The 10953-nt window shown below is 37.5% G+C and overlaps 1 pseudogene; it reads right to left on the bottom strand.

The window, feature by feature from the left end:
- Positions 1-2662: 2662 nt before the first annotated feature.
- On the bottom strand, positions 2663-9804 carry LOC113913551 (annotated as a pseudogene).
- Between the last annotated feature and the right edge of the window lie 1149 nt (positions 9805-10953).

Here is a 10953-nt window from a genome sequence, read left to right on the forward strand (position 1 = left end):
AAATTATTCTTCATGGTAATCTTAGAGATGATGCTTTTCCAGGCATCTGAGCTCATTTTTTGTTATCTAAATTCCTAAAGGCAATTTAGGAAATCACTTAATGCACTTATCGGAAGAAACACACCCTAGACCCATTGCCTGTCTATGTCATAATGAATTATGAAAGTAGCATTTCCTGTTATAAAAACCAATTACCCTACAAAGATAGACTTGTCATTCTTCTCATCTTCTCCAGGTGTCTAGAAAGATACACAGTACAGTGATACCATCTTGAAACCCGGGCCTTCCAATAACACTTCAAAAAGGCATTAATTGATCAATCTGCCCAACACACAGCAGAGGTTTTTCTAAAGGGTTGTTGTGGAGACAACTCCCTCAAGGAAAAAAAAAAAAAAAAAACCTCAGGAGATCAGGCCTATAGAGAAAATATTAAAGTTATTTCAAGAGAAAAATATTGTGACTTGAATCCATTGGAATTACACAAAATAAACCTCTCTCTCCCTTTGGGACCACCCACACACACACTTCAAAATCCAGGTATATTTTTGGGCTTTTGTTTTTACTTTTTATTATTTATTCATTTATTTATTTATTTGAGAGAGAGAGAGTGTGTGAGCGGGGCAGGGGCAGAGGGAGAAGTAGAGAGAATCCTAAGCAGACTTTATGCTGAATATGGAGCCTGACACTGGGGCTCAATCTCAGACCCTGAGATCATGACCTGAACTGAAATCAAGAGTCAGACATTGAATCAATCGAGCCACCCAGGCACCCTAGAAATCCAGTTTTGGGCCATTTTAAGTCTTCAACTGCTGCATGATATCACCAGCCTTTGGCATGTGCAGGTTTGAGAATCTAAAATAGAGCCTTGTTTCAGAGAGATTATAATCAGAAGGTGATTCCGGATACACAGCAGCAGGAGGGATTCCATGATTGGTCCCTGAGTTACCAGGATGGTAGGATCCGTGTAGCCAAAGGGTTTGAAAATAGTCTCTTGGATGTGATTAATCTCAAAGGGAGGTAAATGTAGGTAGATAAAAATAAGGTGGATTGGGGTGCCTATGCAGCAAAAGAGAGCTCTAAGTTTGGACAGCATTTTTGAGAAACAAAGGTAGTCTGCATTGGCTGTATAAAAATTTCAAATATATGGGTAGAAAAATGGGTTTGGGTTCAAACTTCATAAAGCTGCCTCGAGAGTATTAACCCATTTAAACTTCATAAAAGCTCAGTGAAAGGGATGAATACAAAGATCTGGATTCTCCTCCCTCTCATCAGGATATTCAGTCCATTTGCTCTTTTTTTTAAGATTTTATTTATTTATTTGAGAGCGAGAGTGCAAGAGAGCAAGAGCGGGGGCAGGGAGAGGGGCAGAGGGAGAAGCAGTGATCCCCACTGATCAGGGAGCCATTGTCTGTTGCTGGGCTCAGTCGCAGGACGTTGGGGTCATGACCTGAGCTGAAGGCAGACGCTTAACCAACTGAGCCACCCAGGCGCCCCAGTTCACTTCCTACTGGAACAAACAAAATAGGATTCTACCTCAGAATCTTCCTCTCTCTTCCTTCTGCTTCTAGTGCGTTTCTCTCCAGGTATCTGCACGATTTTCTTCACTTCATTCAGACTTTTGCTCATCATAGAGGCCATCTCCAATCATCCTTTTTAAAGAGTAAAGCTAACCCAACCCCAAGCCTCATCCACTTTCCCCCTTACACAGTGTTTTTTTCAAAGCAATTACCATTACATAACATTGAATTTTTATCGCATCATACCACCCTACAACAACTAGTGTGGATTTTGTTTAGTTTTTCCACAGTTATACCTCCAGCTTCTGGAATAGTGCTTTAAAGAGTAAATGTTCAATAAATATTTTTAAACAAATGAGTAAATGAATAAGTGGACACATAATTTTAAGAATGTGGCTGCAGAAGAAAAATTAGATTAACTTCTTGAAGGTATTGGGTAATATGAACTTTCTGTGAGAATGGAAAAGAATTAGTTGTTTCTTTGAGAGATCATCCTAGGAAGATCAAACTTGAACAGACAGAAGTTTGTTCCTGGATGGGAGAGGGAAGAAGTGAGCCAAGATTGAATTTTAAGGGCCAGACTTGGAACAATGCTTTTATACCTTTGTTGGCCTCGACTGCCTGGCTGGCTTTTGACTTCTTCCCTTAGACACCTCCTGGAATTCATTTCTACCAAAATTATGACTGATCCAAGAGACCAAAAGTTGATCTCACCACACAGATTATTGGGCTTTAGAGATACAAGTTCACTTCTGCTACAGTTTCTACTGTCTTTAGAAAAGACATGAGGGCACTAGTATCACTAATATGATTGGTGGTATCAATTCTCTCTAGACCAGACTGGCAGTAGGAGACAATGTCACAGGAATACAGAGCTAGCTGATGGCCACAGTGATAATAGGACCCCCAGAGAGTAGAGGCCAGTAGACAGTACTAAATGACCAGAAGGCAGGAATAGATGATCTAACTAAAAGAATATGTCTTTTATTCTTCCATCTTCTCTTAGTATTTACTTGAAATATGACAACATTCTTTGCTATTTTTCTGCCACGACAGTTATACTAAAATAAGGAATTTACTGCCATATTTCTAATTACTAAAATGTGAATGTTATATTTGATATCTGATATGGTAATTCTCCATAGTTATCTTTCCAATTGTTCTTGCCTGGTGTGACTTTCCTATACAAGAAAACGGAAAACTGAAATCTGAAGTGCTAAATGTATCATGCACAAATTCCCAAACCATTCATCCATCTGTTTCTAGATACTCCTTTCTGTTACATCAAATTTTTTTCCTATTCTACTAGCATGACAGCTAAGTGTCATGGTAAGGAATTCATTTGTATGGTATAGAGTATCTTCTCTTACTCTCTACACTTACATTTCTTGTTTCTGCTATGTAAGATCAACAGAACCTAATATGTCTCAGTTACAAGGCATAATAGTTCAAGAACTCAGATAGCACAATATGACAGCTGAAAAGTATGGGAATACCAGAGATTTCTGGGCCTAAATGACCATTTAAGTGCTACACATCAAAATATTGATGAAAAAAAACAGATAATCTTGGAAGGCTGACCCAGAAAATTTTCCCTTTTGCCTCCCTTGTGGCCACAGCAATGAAGGGAATAGACATGGAGGTGTTTCAGAGGAAAACGGTGGATTATATTTTGGCTCCATATGTACCCCTGTATTCATTCATTTAATGCATCAGTACTTTTATCAAGTAGTGTTCTAGGTGCTTCAGGTACATCAGTGAGGAAACAGTAAAATTAAAAAGAAAAAAAGAAAATCTTTGACCTGATTAAAATTCTCAGCATCACTGCCATGAAAATATTTTAGGCTCCATATGTGTTCAATGTGTCAGCCCAAGTGTCAGGGTTTACAAAAGCCTCTTCAACTAATATGATCAGCCTCCTAAGAAACAGAACAGCTAAACTCTTCAACAACAATCACAGGAGCTTGTTTGAGGCCTGGTCAAGTTGCTGGATTAGATAAGCTTTATAACATGGGTCTTCCTGTTATGGCACCTAGAATATGCCCATTCCTCTTCCCTGAAAAACCACTGACTCAATAAACTTAAGAGTTTATAAATAAATCTGACATTCCATATTTATTATCATTCCATGAACCACAAGAAAATACCAAGCCTTAATAAATATGACCCTGATGTGGAGGAAAGCAAGAGACTGAGTTAAAAACTGGATCAAAGGGGCGCCTGGGTGGCTCAGATGGTTGGGCGTCTGCCTTCGGCTCAGGTCATGGTCCCAGGGTCCTGGGATCGAGTCCCACATCGGGCTCCCTGTTCCTTGGGAGCCTGCTTCTCCCTCTGCTTCTCTCTCTCTCTCTCTCTCTCTCCCTCTCTCTCTCATGAATAAGTAAATAAAATCTTTTAAAATAAATAAATAAATAAATAAATAAATAAATAAATAAAAACTGGATCAAAGTATTAACCAGTTCTTCCTAGACTTAACCAGCCTACAAATCCACAGGCACTAATGCAAACAACCACACTATGCCAGTGACTTTTTGGAGAAGGATGCCAGCTTCAGTGAAGAAGGATCCCATGATAAAAATGAGAGAATTGAAGTCTAATTATGGACCATTTCCTAAGAAAACATGGGCTCTACCCAATGTACATAAAATGACAAAAAAAAAAGTTTTCTCATAAGAAGATGCAAGATGGTGTAACATGAAGAAGGAAAATAGAGCCAATGATTTTGGCTGCTTATGAGGACTCAGTTTAGATGTGATATATTCCCTCGAAATCAATGGCAATCTACATCATTTCTCATACACTAATGTCATGAGAAAGAAAAGAAAGGGAAAGGAAGGGAACAGAGGGAGAAGGGGAAGAGGAAAACAGAAGAGAATAAATGTTGCTTGAGGAGAGGAACAGCCATGGCTGGCATTTGAAGAGTGGCAGAAAGGACAAACAACTTTAGTTTCAAAATCCCATGTAACAGCGGAGTAGGCACGTAGTACCATAACAGGTAGAGCAGTGGAAATAAAAATTGTCAGGAACATATGTAGACCATAAACTAGAAGCACCTGCAGACAGAGAAAATGCACATTAGTAATCCTGGGAAGTGATCCTTCCCATGAGGAGCAATGTGGGTCTTCAATCAGCTTGGGTTGAAAAGACATCAAGGGCACCAACTTTCTCTTGTAAGATGAATAAGTTCTGAAGATCTAATAGAAAACATGGTGAGTGTGGTTGAGAGCACTGTATTGTATAACTGCAATTTGCAAAGAGAGTAGAATTTAAATGTTCTCACCAACTCCAAAAGAAGATAACTATATAAGGTCATGTATGAATTAACTCAATGGAGAGAATTCTGTCACAGTGTATACATATATGAAATCATCCCATTGTGCAATTTAAATATCTTACAATTATATTTGTCAATCATGCTCAATAAAGCTGGAAAAGTTTTAAAAAGAAAAAAAGAAAAAACATCAATGAACAGAAAAAGGATGAAAGAAATTGATCTGGAAAATAGGACCTTAAACCACACCTGTGTCCAGGTTGTTAAGAAAGATGATAATTAGGACTTTAAGTAACTACACGCATATTTTTTTGTCTTATTCACTCACTCATTTAACACTTTTTTTCCTGAGAACTTCCACCTAGGGCTTCCATTCATTGTTTACAAAGGGTTAAAATTTCATTAGATTTTTTTTGTGCCCAATTATTTTTAACAGAGACTTGTGTTATTATAAAGTACTGAGTTGAAAAGCCTTGCAGGTAATGTATTGAGTTCAAGGATTGGAAAGGGAGACTAAGTCCCTAGAAAGGAAAACTGCAAAATTGGGGGATATTATATTATTATATAAAGAGCTAGAAAGTTCTTCTTTCCTTTTTTTGTGTGGCTGTATGAAAAGATAGCATTCATGGGAGTTTGAACATATTGTATAAAATCATAGAATTTTAGGAAAAAAGTAATTTAGATGGCATTGAGTCAGTTACTCTCACTTTACAAATTAAGACATTGAGAACCAGAAATGGTATAGGATTTGCTTTTAATTCTTTTTTCAAATACCAGAGAAATTTATTTAAAATGGTATGGTTCTAGGTCTAAAAATTATCTTTACAAAAGCAGAACTCCAACAGGTCATGCTTTCTATAAACTCTGAAATGACAGTAAGAATGATTAAAGTGTAATTATCAATTAATATCCAGGCACATGCAAATTTAAGACTGTCGAATTACTATATACTACACCTGAAACTAACACAACACTGCATGTTAACTTTTAATCCTCTTGATAATTGTAAGACTCAAGGTTTAAAGTCACAACTCCTTAAGCCAAGTCCACCTCTTTTTTAGTACACATTTTAGCCATGCCACCTGCACAATGGCAAAAGCTTCCTTCTGAATCACCTACCTAGCAGAAAATTCTTCCTAATGAATGGTCCTCCTAAATGCATCTTTTACATCTGTGTTCCTCAGGCTGTAAATGATAGGGTTCAACATGGGAATCTATGTAGCATAGAATGCAGAAACCATTTTATATTTTTTTATTTTTGTATTATGTTATGTTAATCACCATACATTACATCATTAGTTTTTGATGTACTGTTCCATGATTCATTGTTTGCGTATAACACCCAGCGCTCCATTCAGTGTGTGCCCTCTTTAATACCCATCACCAGGCTAACCCATCTGCCCACGCCCCCCCCCCAAAAACCCTCAGTTTGTTTCTCAGAATCCATAGTCTCTCATGGTTCGTCTCCCGCTCCGATTTCAACCCCTTCATTTTTCCCTTCCTACTATCTTCTTTTTTTTTAACATTTAATGTATCATTTCTTTCAGAGGTACAGGTCTGTAATTCAACAGTCTTTTTTTTAAACATTTTATTTATTTATTTGAGAGAGAGAGAATGAGAGATAGAGAGCATAAACGGGAAGAGGTTCAGAGGGAGAAGCAGACTCCCCGCTCGGCAGGGAGCCCGATGTGGGACTCGATCCCGGGACTCCAGAATCACGACCTGAGCCGAAAGCAGTCACTTAACCAACTGAGCCAACAGTCTTAAAAAATTCACAGCGCTCACCATAGCACATACCCTCCCCAATGTCTATCACCCAGCCACCCCATCCCTCCCACCCCCCACAACCCCAGGAAACCTCAGTTTGTTTCCTGAGATTAGGAATTCCTCATATCAGTGAGTTCATATGATACATGTCTTTCTGCAGAAACCATTTTATTAATGTCCTGAGATGAACTTGAAATGGGCTTTATATAAATGAAGAAAAGTGTCCCATACAAGATGGCCACAGCAGACAGGTGTGAGGAGCAGGTAGAGAAAGTTTTCCGCCTCCCATCAGCAGAGTAGATATTCAATATGGTTTTGAGGATAAAAATATAGAAGACCAGGGTGATCAGGGCACTGATATTCCTATTAATCCAGCCATAATGAAAAGAACCAACTTATTGTTCTGGGACACATGCCAGGTAGAGAACAGGGAGAATGTCACAGAAAAAGTGGTTGACAGCATTGGGACCACAGAAGGGTAAGCGAAAAGTGAAGGTCTCATGGGTAATGGAACTTAGAAGGTCCATGGCATAAGGCCCTATCACCAGCTGCACACAGGCCTTCTGGCACATGATGACTTTATACAACAAGGGGTTGCAGAAGGCTATGTGCTGGTCATATGCCATGGTGGCCAAGAGGAAACACCCGGTCACCACAAACTGACCAAAAAACCACATTTGTACAGCACAGCCCACAAAGGAGATGATTTTTCTCTCCAGAAAAGTATCACACAACATCTTTGGAACAACAGAAGAAGAGGAGCGGACATCCACAAGAGACAAGTGGCTAAGAAAAAAGAACATGGGGGTTTGGAGTCAGGAATCCATGCATATCAGGGTGACCATCCCCAAGTTCCCCCGCAATGTGACAAGATAAATAAAAAGAAATATCAAGAAGATATGAACAAACAATGAATCATGGAACAGTACACCAAAACAAATTATGTAATATATGGTGATTAACATGACAATAAAAAAATTTTAAAAAAAAAGAAATATCAAGAAGAGAAGAATCTTCTGTGGAAGATGATATGTGAGCCCCACAAAAAGAAATTCAGTCACTGCTGTTTGATTATTGTCCATTGTTGGGTGACAGTCTGTAATGAGAGCAAGAAAAAAAGTTTTTATAGATCAGTAGTTAACTGGGGGCTAGCAATATAATCAGTAATTAAAGGTTAATAATTAATAGCCTTTTACTCCATGAGCAAATACATAAAAAGTTACAGAGATGTATATAACAAACACCCTTGCATTTGCTACTCAGCTTTATTAAATCATAATATGCTAAATAACTTGTTTAAAAATCATGAAAAGCACAGCAAACATTCATGGAATTAGTCAAATTCCCAGGCTCTGAGGTATGGATATTTTCCAGCTGTCTATGTGACCTTGAGCAATTTATTCTTAATGTCTATGAGTTTTACTTATTTATTTAACTTATATGAATGGTCCAAAATTGCCTTCAGCTCTTTAGTTTCATGATTTTTAGACAACAACATCTAGTTTCCATTTCCTTCTGGTTGAATGGAAAAAATAATAACTGGTTCTGAGCCCACATTCCAGGAAAATTGCAAAAATAAATAAAATGTTCAAATCCTGAGTGTGTTCAGCTTGAAAAGGTAACTCACGTTACTAAGATGGGAAAACCCTTCTCCTCCACAGCTATTACTATTCTACTTCCTTGTCCTAACAACATACTAATAAAAACTCAAACTGATGTTTTTCACTGTATGTGATATACGTAGAAATGGACCTTTAAAGAGAAAAAGGAGAGGTATCAAAAATCTGGAATTCACAAATTTGTTCACTTACTTCTTTATTCAACAAACATTTTTGACTATCCAGGCATGGACTCCAGGCATAGCCTTGGACACTGTAACCATGTCTGTGTGAAAAACCAAGTATTTGTGAAATAAGAGGGCCTTACTTTCCAGTTAGATACAACACTATAAACAAACACATAAATGCATTTTTATTGCATGTGTATATTAGTTTTCTAAGGCTGCCACACCAATAACCATAAGCCAGAAGTCTGAAAACAAAGGTGTTGGCAGGGCCGCACTCCTGAAGGCTCTAGGAAGGAATCCTTTCTTGTCTCTTCCACGTTCTGCTTCCTCCCAGCATTCCTTGGTTTATGACAGATTAACACCATTTTTTGACTCCGTCTTCCCATGGTTTCCTATTTTTGTGTCTCTATGTCTTCTCCTGTTTTTATAAAAGCATCAGTCCTTGGATGTAGGGACTTCCCCTAATTCAGTATGACCTCAATCATATCTGCAAAGAGCCTATTCCAAATAAGGTTATATTCTCCAGCCCTGGATGGACATGAATATTTTGGGGAACTATTCAACTACAAGGGGAACTATTCAACCCACTACAATGTATAAACATGTATCATCTCAGGGACCAAATAGTGCCATGAAGGAAAGAAGGAATCTCAGCTCAAATGCCACTATATGCGAGAGACCGCATGAGAGACAGGAATCAGCTCAAAACTAGAACCAAGTGAACCTACAATTAAACACTGGCTCTGCTTTTTTCTACATATATAACTTTGTATTATTAATGTAAATTTAAAAAGGAATGAAAAATACTTAGCTCACAGAGCTGTTTGAAAGACTGGACTAAATAAGCCATGCAAAACACTTGCTATATAGTAAGGGCTCACTAAAAATCAATTCCCTGCTTCTTCTCTTCTCTCCTCCGCCACGTTTGTCTGGGACCTCAAGTCACCTTTTGTTTGTCCCTCATCATAATTCTAAAGCACATAATGTCCCTTTATACAGCATTTATCAATATACTACATTATTTCCCAACACAGAAAAATGTGAGCAAAGCACATCTTTCCTAATGTTTGTATCCCCAGTGCTTATCAGAGCGGGGAAAGTATTAGATACTTGAATAAATGAATGAGGGGAAAAAATTATCATTATCATGTCAACCATATTTTCTCCAATTCCTCATTTCCCTAAGAACACAATTCAAGACATCATGATGAAGAAATATTGATTTTGATAAATTCCTGATCAAATATTTCTGACTCATAAAATAGGAATAGGGAAGACAGACCATTTCGAATGACCCACACAATGTCAAGGTATAGGACACTGTGGAACAGTCATCTGAACTGTCTACGGCCTCACTATTCAATGTCTGGTCCATGAATCAGCAGCACCAGCACTACCTGAAAGCTTATCAGAAATGCAGAATCTGAAGCACCACTCCAGTTAAACCTAGTCAAAATCTGCATTTTTAACAAGATTTCCAGATGATACACACACACATTAAGTCTTCTAAGCACTGCTATAGAGTCTCTTACATTTCTCTACATGTGAACCCTCCAGTGAATCCCTTGTGTAACAAATACAATATAAAATGTCATTGTCCTATGAAATCTAATAATGTTTAAAGTAAAATTTCAATGCTATTATGATATGACTATAGTTGGCAAAAGTGGTTACACATTTATTTCTCCAATAAATTATTCATGGAAGATCCCTAGGAATTGTGTTTGCATTAGTCAAATGGGTGAATGTCACTTAATGATGTTCCGTACACAAATCTAAGCGTCCAACAGAAGCATGACCCATTGCAAATAATGTTTTTATTTGTTCATGAATGGACATGTACAATTGCAGGAAAAGTAATGAAATAGAATTCAGGAATATTAGTTTTGAAAGAGTATATGTAAAAAAAAAAATCCACTAGCTGTGGAATACTAGTCATGTTACATCACCAGACCCTCATTAAAATGGAGAGATTGAAAGAACATTTTGGTAACTCAAAAAGACCAAAAAGACCTGCTATTCAGGTTTAAGAGTCATGTAAATTTTACATTTAATGTCAAGTGTGCACAAGAACACTTGAGCTGATCTATCCTATTTGGAGAGTTTAAAAACTAATTTTGGCCATATCATCATAGCAATATCATTCTATGGACTTGGCTTACCCAATATTTAGCAAACTTACCTCTTTGGTAAAATCCTTTATTCTTCCCCTTTTAATTACTTCAAAATTGTACCAAAATGTTTCAACTTCTGACCTCAGGCAAAAAGAATAAAATGTCTCCAATGTGGTGTTGTTGAAGTATCATGAATTTTTATTATATTCTGATGAAAAAGATGGGTTATCTTTGTCCTGATTAACCAGGGTCTCTTAGCAGATGAAATAATTCCTTGTCCTTTTCTAAATCTCATGTGGCACAGTATGAAGTGCATATTTTTCTCAAGTTTCGAGTCACTTGGCAGCTGATCTCTGAAGAATCCTGAACTTCAAGTCTACATCCATTGAGGAGAAATTAAAGCGACATAGATTTTAGAGTTTGAGCCGATATTACCTCACAATGGAATTTCTCTCAAGGAAGGATTCTGAAGAAAAAAAAATACTGTCATCTTGGGAT

Source organism: Zalophus californianus, chromosome 11, assembly GCF_009762305.2.
Source record: "Zalophus californianus isolate mZalCal1 chromosome 11, mZalCal1.pri.v2, whole genome shotgun sequence".
NCBI lineage: Eukaryota > Metazoa > Chordata > Mammalia > Carnivora > Otariidae > Zalophus > Zalophus californianus.